Source organism: Sinocyclocheilus rhinocerous, unplaced genomic scaffold (assembly GCF_001515625.1).
Source record: "Sinocyclocheilus rhinocerous isolate Xijiao unplaced genomic scaffold, SAMN03320098_v1.1 scaffold210, whole genome shotgun sequence".
NCBI lineage: Eukaryota > Metazoa > Chordata > Actinopteri > Cypriniformes > Cyprinidae > Sinocyclocheilus > Sinocyclocheilus rhinocerous.
The window spans coordinates 715,245-726,151 of record NW_015654490.1 but is presented as its reverse complement, the minus strand read 5'-3'; the positions used below and the strand labels follow the sequence as shown (position 1 = coordinate 726,151).

Sequence of the window (10,907 nt, the reverse complement as noted above, 5' to 3'; positions counted from 1 at the left end):
AGGAAGAGTTGTAGTCTGTCCAGCAGGCTGAAATATGAAAGCAGAGCTGCCGTTTAGCCAGTAGTAGACGACGGGGTTATCAGTGGCCTTTTAAGAATGATGAACGTCTTTCTGGATAAAACTGGATTTGGGTTCCAGCTGGTCCTGGCATGACTTGTTGATAGCTGGCCATAGGGATCTGTGCTGAGGACTTGTGGAGGTCTTCACCAGATGTAAACAGGTACATTGTGGTTGTCACTAGGTGCAGGTCCATCATATAGTCTGGATACGGACCAGATCTGGCTGACTACGGTAACCTCGGGGTAAGGATGAGACCAGTGGACTAACAGAAGTGTAGATGCCATTCCACTCATGCTGTAACAATATGCCCGGTGTTATGGGAAGTATCTGAAATTTTGGGCTAATTCAGTAAGGCACTTTCACATGCTGTATTTCAACAAAAACAGCCTGGATCTTATTCCTGACCCACTCACAGTCCAGCAGAACCAGCCCCTGAATGAGCTGCTTGTGCTGTGTCATTTAAAGGACACCTATTATGCAAAATTCACTTTTACATGGTGTTTGAACATAAATGTGTGTTGGCAGTGTTTGAACACAACCACCCTATAATGATGTAAATCTACACGCTCCTTTTTTTGTCCCCATTAATCATAAGCAGCGTCTCAGAGCAAGCCGTTCGCTGAATCTGTAAAATGTGACATCACTTTGCACAGGCCCCGCCCACGACCGTTGACGGACACTGCCGTATCAGCAGAGACCCCGCCCTGAGTGATCCACACACAGTTCGCCATGTCTATCTTCACACTCTACAGCATTTAAAAACAGCATTCAAGTAAGAAATGTATTCTATTTAAATCTATAGAAGTTATTCAGTCCAGAGCAGTGATTTTCTGCTTTTACTTTATTGTTTGGGTCGTATAGACAGCAGTACTGTATATTTCGCTGCTATCATTTAATACACAGATCTAATATAAACATGTGATTTCTTTCCCAGCTGCTTAACTTCACAGACAGAACTGACTGTGTTTTTGTAACTTATGTGTTTTTAACAAACGTGTGTGTATTTGACAGTTCAATTGCAATAAGACATGAAAGAGAACTTAGTTTAGTACTCCCATGCCAGAAAAGTGGGCGAGGTGAGGCAGCTCATTTGCATTTAAAGAGACATACACGACACAGCCTGCTTCTGCTTCCACTCAAAATAGGCATTTTCAAAATGACATCAATGATCTGTGGGGTATTTTGAGCTGAAACTTCACAGACACTTTCTGGTGACGCTTGAGACGTATATTACATCTTGTAAAAAGGGGAATAATAGGTGCCCTTTAAATGATGTTGTCATCAATCATTTTAGCATATTCACACCTCTGCTCTCTGTCAGACAGGCTGAGCAGGACAGTGAGTTGTTTAATCAGACCTTTAGAGATTTAATGTTTTGTATCTTCAGTTCATCTAAGGCCGTGGCTGAAGAAAGTTGTAGTTTGTGTTCTTATTTCTCTTTCTTTCAGTGCTTGTTCACAGCAGGTGTTTGAATGATTGAAAGAATGCTTCAGGAACATCTTACTAACCTTTAATGAACATTCTACTAACATTAAGGAAACTGGACATTTTTATGTTCTTGGGATGTTACAAATCAACGTTCCTAGAATGTTGAATTTTAAATCAAAATTAAGTTGAAAGAACGTTTGAGGAACATCATACCTTTTAAAAACGTTTCTCTAACATCAAGAAAACTGGACATTTTTTATGTTCCCAGAACCAACACTGAATATTTGGAGAACGTTCTTGTAACTAAATTCTGTTAGCTGGGATGGAACCATTTAGACAAAAAAGATTCTTCTATGGCATCGTGAAGCACCTTTATTTTTAAGAGTGTAGGTTAGAGGAACAGATTTTCCTTCACACATGAAGTTCATCAGTGAACAATAACTCGTTTCAGTCTGTTTTTCATACAGGGAATCATATGTCCTCAGATGACCTGCAAAGCAGTACAAGAGTAAATAATGGCAGATTTTGTTTTTTGAGTGAAACGTTCCTTTAATGCTCTCTAATCTGCTTGTGCCGAGGCAAATCACTACAGATTTCCTTTTATTTCAGATGCAACTTTTTGCAACGGCCAGCAGGCATTTAAGTGTGCGAGCCGTCCTCGAATGTCCCACAGCCATCGGAGGTCATGAACTGACATATCGAATTTCAGATATCAACACATCTTATTTACTTTTTACTAAAATGGTCTGATGATGATTTGTGTGAAACTGTCTAGGTGGTTTTTTTGGAATGTCTCAAAATGGAGGACGTATCTTTGGATTCTGTAGAACACAAGTCACAAAAAAAGCTTATTTGTGTAGTTTATTATATATTTTGAACACTAGGTGAAGCTGCCAAAACTTCATAGTTATCTTCAGGGTTTGCTGCCGAAGACACAAATCCAGTTTTGTAATGATACATGAATGCATTTATAATATAAAACATCTTGCAACAAAATTTAATTTGACAGATGTCCAAGAATGGTTTAATTTGACAGACTGACAAGAACGGTTTAGTCTCTTAATAACGCTGATGTCTGTAAGAAATGTTAAAAATTATTCAATTTACATTGAATAATTTACAGTCAATTTACAAAACTTTGCTATGTACAGTTCTATTGGCAGCCATAGACTGAAAACACCTCTGATAATGTCTGGCTATGCACCTTCAGTTCTTGGCCCCTAATCAACAATGTATTATATTAGCAATGCTGGGGAGTCACTTACTAAAAGTATGTTGCTGCTAAATATAATTTTCAGTAGCGTGTCAGCAGCTGTCATGTGCAAGTGACCGTTTTTCTGGGAAGTGTCAACTTTTACGAAAGAAATGGTGAGATAATTTTCATTTTTGGATGTAGTGTCTCTTTAAATTGATTTAATTCAAATCTAATAAAAATGTCAATAATATTTAATGTGAATCATTCTGAATCTGCAAAAAAAAAATGTTTGAAAATTTTAATTCAACCAGAAACATATGAATCATGAATTGAATCAGGTCTCACCAACCACTGCAAGTGAATGAAATGAATAATGAAATGAATATTATTATTATATGATTAAATGCAATAGTAGCGCCATAAATGATTATGATTACAGATTCTAAATGAATAAAGAACACAACACAGCAGAGATGCATGTTCGCTCTCCTGAAGAAGAGGTTCACAGTCTGTTTGACTCATCTGCCGCTCGCCGTTATGACACACTGTCCTGTGAAATGGAAATGTGTGTGTTAGATGTCAGTTATGGACCGCTCTGTGGGCTCCTGACGGGGTAATCGGCTCAAATGAAACTCCACCAATGTAAGTCCCCTTGAAGCTGAAGGTAGCTTGGGTCGTGCCCTTCTCTCAGTGAAGTTCTCCTCTGGTGTTTCACAACGGTGTCTGTTGGCACACAAACACATTTGTCACTGTAAGTGATGTTACTGATGGCGGTTCCTCGTGCCACAGCGCACATCATCTGCTGTAGGTGTTTTGATGCGTTTTATATCGAGCATACACGACAGACCTCTTCTAGGTTTACTGCCAACAACTTGTCGACTTTTATTGAACTACGCCAACCCGTGGCTTCCATATGAACTGCATCACAATCAAGATGAATTATTTACATATCATGACATCCCCCACTTCTGGTGCCGAATTAATTCCAAAAGCAAGACGGAGGAATCTGTAACGGCCGAAAGGAGTGTTGAACGTACAGAGGCGAGAGCTGGCTTCATCTAATTTGACTTGCCAAAATCCTGAACTTGCGTCCAGCACTGTAAAGTATTTGGCTTTCGACAGTCTGCTTGTTATTTCCTCAACTGTTGGTAGCTGGTAATGTTCCCTCATTACTGCTGTGTTAAGATTACGTGGATCTAAACAGATTCTTAATTTTCCATTAGTCTTTTCCACAATCACGATTGGGTTTACCCACCATGAACTGCATCACAATCAAGATGAATTATTTACATATCATGACAGTAGGGACCTCTAACACTGCCAAGTTCAGTTCACCTGTGTCTGCAAGCCTTGTGTGTCAGAAAACCTCAGCAGTTGATTTAGCTGGTTATTTTGTGTTGTGACGTGTCTGCAATTTATTGGAATTGGAAGGAGGAATTCAACAGTCACACAACAGATGAACTTCATTAGTCTAACATACAGCAGTAACAATATAAATAATTTATTACATGTCTACTTTAGATGAATTGTCTATTTATTCAATGATATGAATACAGTTTTATCAACTGATTTTTGCCACCATAAATAAATATTGACATTAACTGTTGGAGTGAGAAGATACAAAGCTTGTTGTGATGGGAGCTGGAGCTGAAGGCTCTGAGCCCAGTAAACATGCATTCACTCGCAGCAGGAGTGCTTGTGTTCTCCCACCTGGATGCAGCTAGTGCCACTAAATCCTGTTTACACATGGAAGTCCCTGAAATTAGATTCATTCTAGATCAATGAACCCTCTGTGCTCGGCATTAATCACAGAGCATCCCCCTCATAACACACGCCACGGTGTCACAGGGCTGATTCTGACGCACTCTTCTCTCCTTGATTTCTCCTGCTCTGTCCTGCTTTAACTTTACAGATTTCTGTCATTCAGAAAGTGTGCATCTGATGGGAAACAGCGGGTCTGTAGCTGCTCATGTAAGCCCCTCATTTACGTTCCACCGTGGAAAACTTCTCTTTTCTTCTGATAGTTTACATTTATAATAAATGCATTTCATTCACAACAAGAGTGCTGTAACTTAAGTAGGACATTCTTTATAAGTAATATTTCATAATTACTGTCTTATTGTCTTTGAAATATGATAAAAGTGTTCTGGCAAATACTGTCAAGCATTTGTGGTCAAATGTACATTAATGTCATTTCTGTTGAAACTTGTATGTCAAACACACATTTGTAATGATGAAATTGTAACTTAAAATCTATTCATTGTAATATTAGACATACTACAGTTAAAATGATAATCAAGTGCTTCTTTACTTGTGCTTTATTATGTTGGTCAACACATCAAAATAAGTGTACTTTAAAGCAGGAGAAAATACAGTTAAAACAATTATTTAAAATGTACTTTAAAATAAAACTTAAATTGACATTACAAAGTGCATTTTTTAGAAGTGTGTACGTTAAGAAATGTAGTCATGAAAGTGAACTTTTTTTTATTTCATTAATATTGTATTATCTGCAAGTACAGTTTTTTAAAAATACATCACAACAAGTGCACATTCAGTACTGTTAAGAGCACTTCTGGTGCACACAGAGCTCAAAACTCTTCACAGTAATGGACTGAGTTGAGATTCGATGTGTTGATGCTGACAGTCTAGTAGTTAGTGCACTGACATATAATGCAACTGCACCAAGGTCCCAACTCAGGGTCCTGTGCCAGTCCTGTTCCTAACCCCATGCTTTCCTGTCATTCTCGGCTGTCCTGTCCACTAAAAGCATGAAAAACCAAACTCGGCCCAGCAGAAACCCAGCCTCCAGTATGGCTAAAGCTAAAGCTGTGCTTCTCCAGGTTGATTCTGTGACACTTGCTGTCATCAGTGACAAGTGATTATATTGGACACCAGAGATGAGCAGCATCAGTCTGATTAATATCAGCAATCGTTTTTTTTTTTTTTTTTAATGTCCACCAAGTAAACTTTCAAGGTGGAGTGGGTCAACCCTGCGGAGAAATGGGCCAGCAGGAACTCCAGCACTGAACCAACCGGGCAGTTAACTGGGTTGAGCTGGTGGTCTCCGCACCAAGAAGTGAAAAGCTTCCACTTCAAGGCATACAGTTTCCTCGTTGAGGGTGCTCTGGACTGGAGAATGATCTCAACAACCTCAGTTGAGAGACCGGAAGCTATGAGTTGTGCCCCCTCAGGGGCCGCAGCCACAGTTTCCAGAGCTCCAGGCGGGGGTGAAAGAGGGTGCCCCTCGCCTGAGAGAGGAGGTCCCTCCTGACGGGAATCTCCCACGGAGAGCTGTCGAGAAGGGACACCAGGTCCCAGAACCATACTCGGCCCGGCCAGAACGGGGCCACTAGCAGCAGACGGACCCCGTCCCTGCGCACTCTCTCCAGAACTCCCGGGAGCAGAGCGAGCAGGGGAAAAGCGTACAGACAAAGCCTCAGCCAAGTCTATGGCATCCAGTCCGAGAGGAGCTGGATGAGTCAGAGAGAACCAGAGGGGACAAGTGTGAGGTCTCCTGAGTCACAAACAGATCCACCTGAGCCTGGCCAAACACTCTCCAGATCTGTTCCACCACCTCCCTTCACCGGGCCTCAGCCCCTGCCTCGACAGGGTTCAATTCAATTCAATTCAATTCAAGTTTGTTTGTATAGCACTTTTCATGATACAAATCGTTGCAAAGCAGCTTTACAGGAAATTAAGTTTCTACAATATATTTAGTAATAGCTTGTCAGTGGTGACTATGCCAAATTGATGTACATATGGCAGAAACGTACGGTAAAATTCAGTTAATGACGTAATCAAATAGACGATGAACACTATTAACAGCAATGATTATATGTTGCAATCAAACTTGTAGCACAATTTGGTAGTTTATGTTGTTTGAGGGTTGGCATCATCTGAGGTTTGCATCATCTCTTCTCCGGTGTTTGTCCATCTCAGGTCTTTGTAAGGGCTGGATCCAGACTGAAGCTGTCAATCCCGTGGCAGAAACAGAGAAACAGGATGAGAGAGAGAGAGACAGGATGTCTGCTCCCTGACTGAGATGCCCAGGGATATGAACTGCTCTCAGGGAGAGGAGTTTCCCTTGGGCCCACACAAGGATCTGGTGTGCCGGCCTGTAAAGGGGGCGCGAATGCAGACCTCCCTGGTGGTTGATATAAGAGACCACCGCTGTGTTGTCGGTGCGCACTAACACATGTAGCCTCTTAGGTCCGGCAGAAAGTGTTTCAGTGCCTGAAACACGGCCAGCATCTCCAGGCAGTAGATGTGCCACATGAGATGGCAGCTGCTCCACAGACCCCGGGCTGAGCGGCCACTCATGACCGCTCCCCAACCGGTGAGGGATGCATCCGTCGTTAGCATTACACGACGACAAGGAGCTCCCAGCACTGGGCCCTGAGACAAGAACCAAGGTTTCTTCCACATGTATAAGGCACGTAAGCATCACCGCGTGACCTTGATCATGTGAAGCGGATTTGAAACCCCTTGGTCTTGAGTCACCTCTGTAGGGGTCTCATGTACAGCAGGCCAAAAGGTATCACGTTGGACGCAGCTGCCATCAGACCCAACAGTCTCTGAAACTGTATGACAGTGAGTGACAGGCCTTCTCTTACTCTCGCGACTGCCGTGAGGATCGACTCGATCCGAGCAGGAGACAGACTTGTTTGAGCGTGAGCATCCTGAACTTCAGTCGCATGAGCGGTTCAACTGATGCAGATCTAAAATGGGACACAACCCTCCATCCTTTTTCGGAACAATGAAGTACCGGCTGTAGAACCCGGACTCTCTGTCGAGAGGAGGGACCACCTCAATGGCCTCCTTCCTCAAGAGAGTGTTTACTTCTTTTTCTAAGAAGAGAGTCTTCCGGGAGTGAAGTGTACACGTGGAAAAATGCTTGCAATGCGGGCAGTTACCTTCTTTGAGAGCTGACTCAGTGTACTTCGCTCCCAAACAACACATAAGCGCAGGGAGGAACACACAGTTTATAATGCTGTTTGCCCTTGCTCTTATCTTTAGCCTTTGGCGTGGCTTTATAGAAGTGTTGGACAGACAACAATAAACATAACTGAGACACACAGAGTGCTTGCTGAATGACAGAAGCTGCCGCTGTATCCACCGCACGTGCTTTTAAGCTCACTGGTCTCTATGTCACCCCGCCCGTGACGTCTCGCCCATCCATTGGACTGATTACATACGTGATTCAGAGCGTGGTCAGGCTGAAGGCATTCCCAAAGCGTTTCGACGCAGCTCAAGTTCCTGAAGGGGAACCAACAACATTTATTTATGACATGTAGTGCAGTAAAAAGTATGACATTATGCTTTGGAATGTAGTGAAGTAATGTTTTACAAAGAAAAACACTCCGATAAACTACAGATACTTTTTAAATTTACTTGAGTAAAGTAAAAATACTTCACTACTGTCCACCTCTGGCAAGGGACCATGCTAATCTTCTGTGTATCTATCCAATTTTGGTATATGTGTTATCTCAGACAACACATCAGCACTCGTTCTTGACTTTCAGCAGCATCAGGGTTTTGTGTGCTGTTAACAATTGATTTATGACATGTACCAGCTTAGAAATATGTTAAATAAGGCTTCACATGTACAAATCAACGAGTTATATAAAAAGTAGTTTCTTTAAAGTGAATGCATGTAATCCTGTCTTCTGACCCATATGAAAATCTGCTGTCATCACATAGAGTTGCTGAGGCTGAGATCATGTGGTGTGTCTGGTCTCTCGGGGTCCTCTCAGCATCACAGAAAGCTGATCGTGTGTGACGTTCTCCTCTCCTCAGGTGTGTCATCAGCCTCCAGCGGCCGACGGGAGGATGGTGGGACGTGATTGACGGGCTGAACCTATGGCAGAGCAGCAGCGAGACACAGGTGAGAAAACCAGCGCAGCTTCATCACACTAGACACCAGAGGCTTCTCGGCCACTCTGATTGATAATGCATTGTATTCAAATAAAGAAAACGTCACCCATTCACTCTTAGCAGCCACAGAGTTGTTCCTGAAACACTACGTAATGTTTCAATAGCATATTTAAACAACATATTGTTCATAATATTTCATAAATAGACTTTTATTGGACCTGAGTTTGTGTGCCGCGGCTCATGGTCCTCTCTGAACCTGCACCCTCCTGCATAAATAACGGCAGAAAATAAATCATAATAAACACGGTGATCTTTTACCCCAGTCCTGCCTTGTGCTCAGTCGAGGTCCTGCAGTTAAAGGTCACTGTACATATACATCACTAATGTGCAAAATACTTAAATAATGCTGTGAGATTAATGGCTAAAAAAAAAAAAATTTGAATACTGAAATATAAAATGATTTTTTTTATTTAATTTTTTTAATGAAATGATGCTCTAGATGTGATGCTGAAACGCAGAGGCGGACAGTAACTAAGTACATTTACTTGAGTATTGTACTTAAGTACACTTTTTGAGTATCTGTACTTTACTTGAGTATTATTTTTTCTGGAAACTTATGACTTTAACTTCACTACATTTGAAAGACAAATATTGTACTTTTCACTCCACTACATTTCTATCAAGATCCTCAAAGTAGAAAGTCGTTACTATGTAGCAGCTTTGAAAGTCAATGGGTGATTTTTTTTCTTCTAAAAACTTGACTTTCTTTTTTTCAGACAGTTTATCAGTAATCAATCTTGGGGCTACATGAAGTGATTTCCCAGCATTTTTTGAACACTGACCAGCTACAAATGTGATAGTTGTTTACAACAATTCAATAAGTTAATATTGTGGTTTATATTAGACACAATATTGTCTGATTTTGCTAAATTGTGTAAGTGAAAATATTACCTATAAAGCCACAGAAGAACTGTTGTGCGTCTCCTAATAAAACACTGAAGCAGCACTGCAGACTGTAAAATAAGTCTTGCTGTTTTGCACTCTGTTCAAATGTGGATGAATGGCTACACATAGATGTGTCCAGAGCTGTGTGAGATCACTACCATCCTGCTTTTGTGGGGGTGGGTAGGGGTGTTAAATAATTATTGTTTGTTTTGTTTATTTTTTTCCCCCATAGGTTTTTAACATTCTAAAAGCTCTTTATTCCAAAGATACTACAAGCTAGTCAGTGTATTCAGTAGGTGTAATGTATTCTAAGTTGCTTCAGAGGTATTGCAAGTATTACATACAACAATAAAACAGTGCATTGACATAAATAAGGAAATTTACTTTTGGTACTTAAGTACTTTTAAAAGCAAGTACTTATGTACTTTTACTTAAGTAAAAATCTGTCTTTACAACTTTTACTTGTAATGGAGTAATATTTGACCAGCAGTCTCTGTACTTTCACTCAAGTAATGGACTTGTGTACTTTGTCTGCTAAAACGCCAGCAAGTCACTGTCTTAATGAGTGAGTCACTGAATCATTCTTTAAACAGAATCATTCACATGGCTGATTCATTCAGAAACGAATCAAGTGACTCTTTATGAATGAGTCACTGAATAATTTACTCACTTGATTTATTCAAAAATGTGGATTCATCCAGTAATAAATCACCACTGTGTGTTGATCAGAAACGCTCAACAGTTCTGCTGTGACTTGGAAATATTTTAATTTGTGAAACTGAGCAATATTGACAATATTGTGTCTAAAATGTACATCTTGTTTATTGAACTGTTGTATATAATCAATATAATCACATTAGCAGTCATGCAGATGTTGGGAGAAACAGCACTCCTGCTCATGTGATATTGCCAAACTATATCATATGATATAAATATAAGAGGGTGATTTTTTGCTGTCATATCTTGAATTTCAGGCTCATATTACTGCACTCTAATAGACTCCATCACACAGTCAGTTGTCCTGCATCATGATCATCAGACACTGCATCACTGTAAGATGACAGACATATCTGGTTATCATTTCCATAATTAATCACATGAAATAAACATGTTAAATCAACAGCCCTAGATTAAATGCATGCGAGTGCAGCTTGTATTTTTGTTCAAATTCTCTATAATTCTTCAGTAACGCTTTAGATTACAACCCGCAACGTACTGCGTAAGTAAACTGAAGTTACAATGTAACTTTTTTGTAATTACAGTGTACCTATTCAGTACCTCCGTGTAGGTATAAGGGAATAATATGCGACGTTTGGGGAATAAAAGAGTAATAATCTGTAAAATGACAAATTATTTCTACTGTAAGTATTTTGAAACTAAGGGGTACCTATTCTAATATTAC

At 40.5% G+C, this 10,907-nt stretch overlaps 1 protein-coding gene across 1 annotated transcript in view; it reads left to right on the top strand.

Moving 5' to 3' along the window:
* Positions 1 to 735: 735 nt before the first annotated feature.
* LOC107717047 (leucine-rich repeat and fibronectin type-III domain-containing protein 2-like) overlaps positions 736 to 10,907 on the top strand; it is a gene marked incomplete at its 3' end in the record, with an annotated part of 31,230 nt that continues 21,058 nt past the window's right edge. The window contains exons 1-2 of the mRNA XM_016523690.1: positions 736 to 832; positions 8,483 to 8,570. The remainder of the gene's footprint in view (positions 833 to 8,482; positions 8,571 to 10,907) is intronic.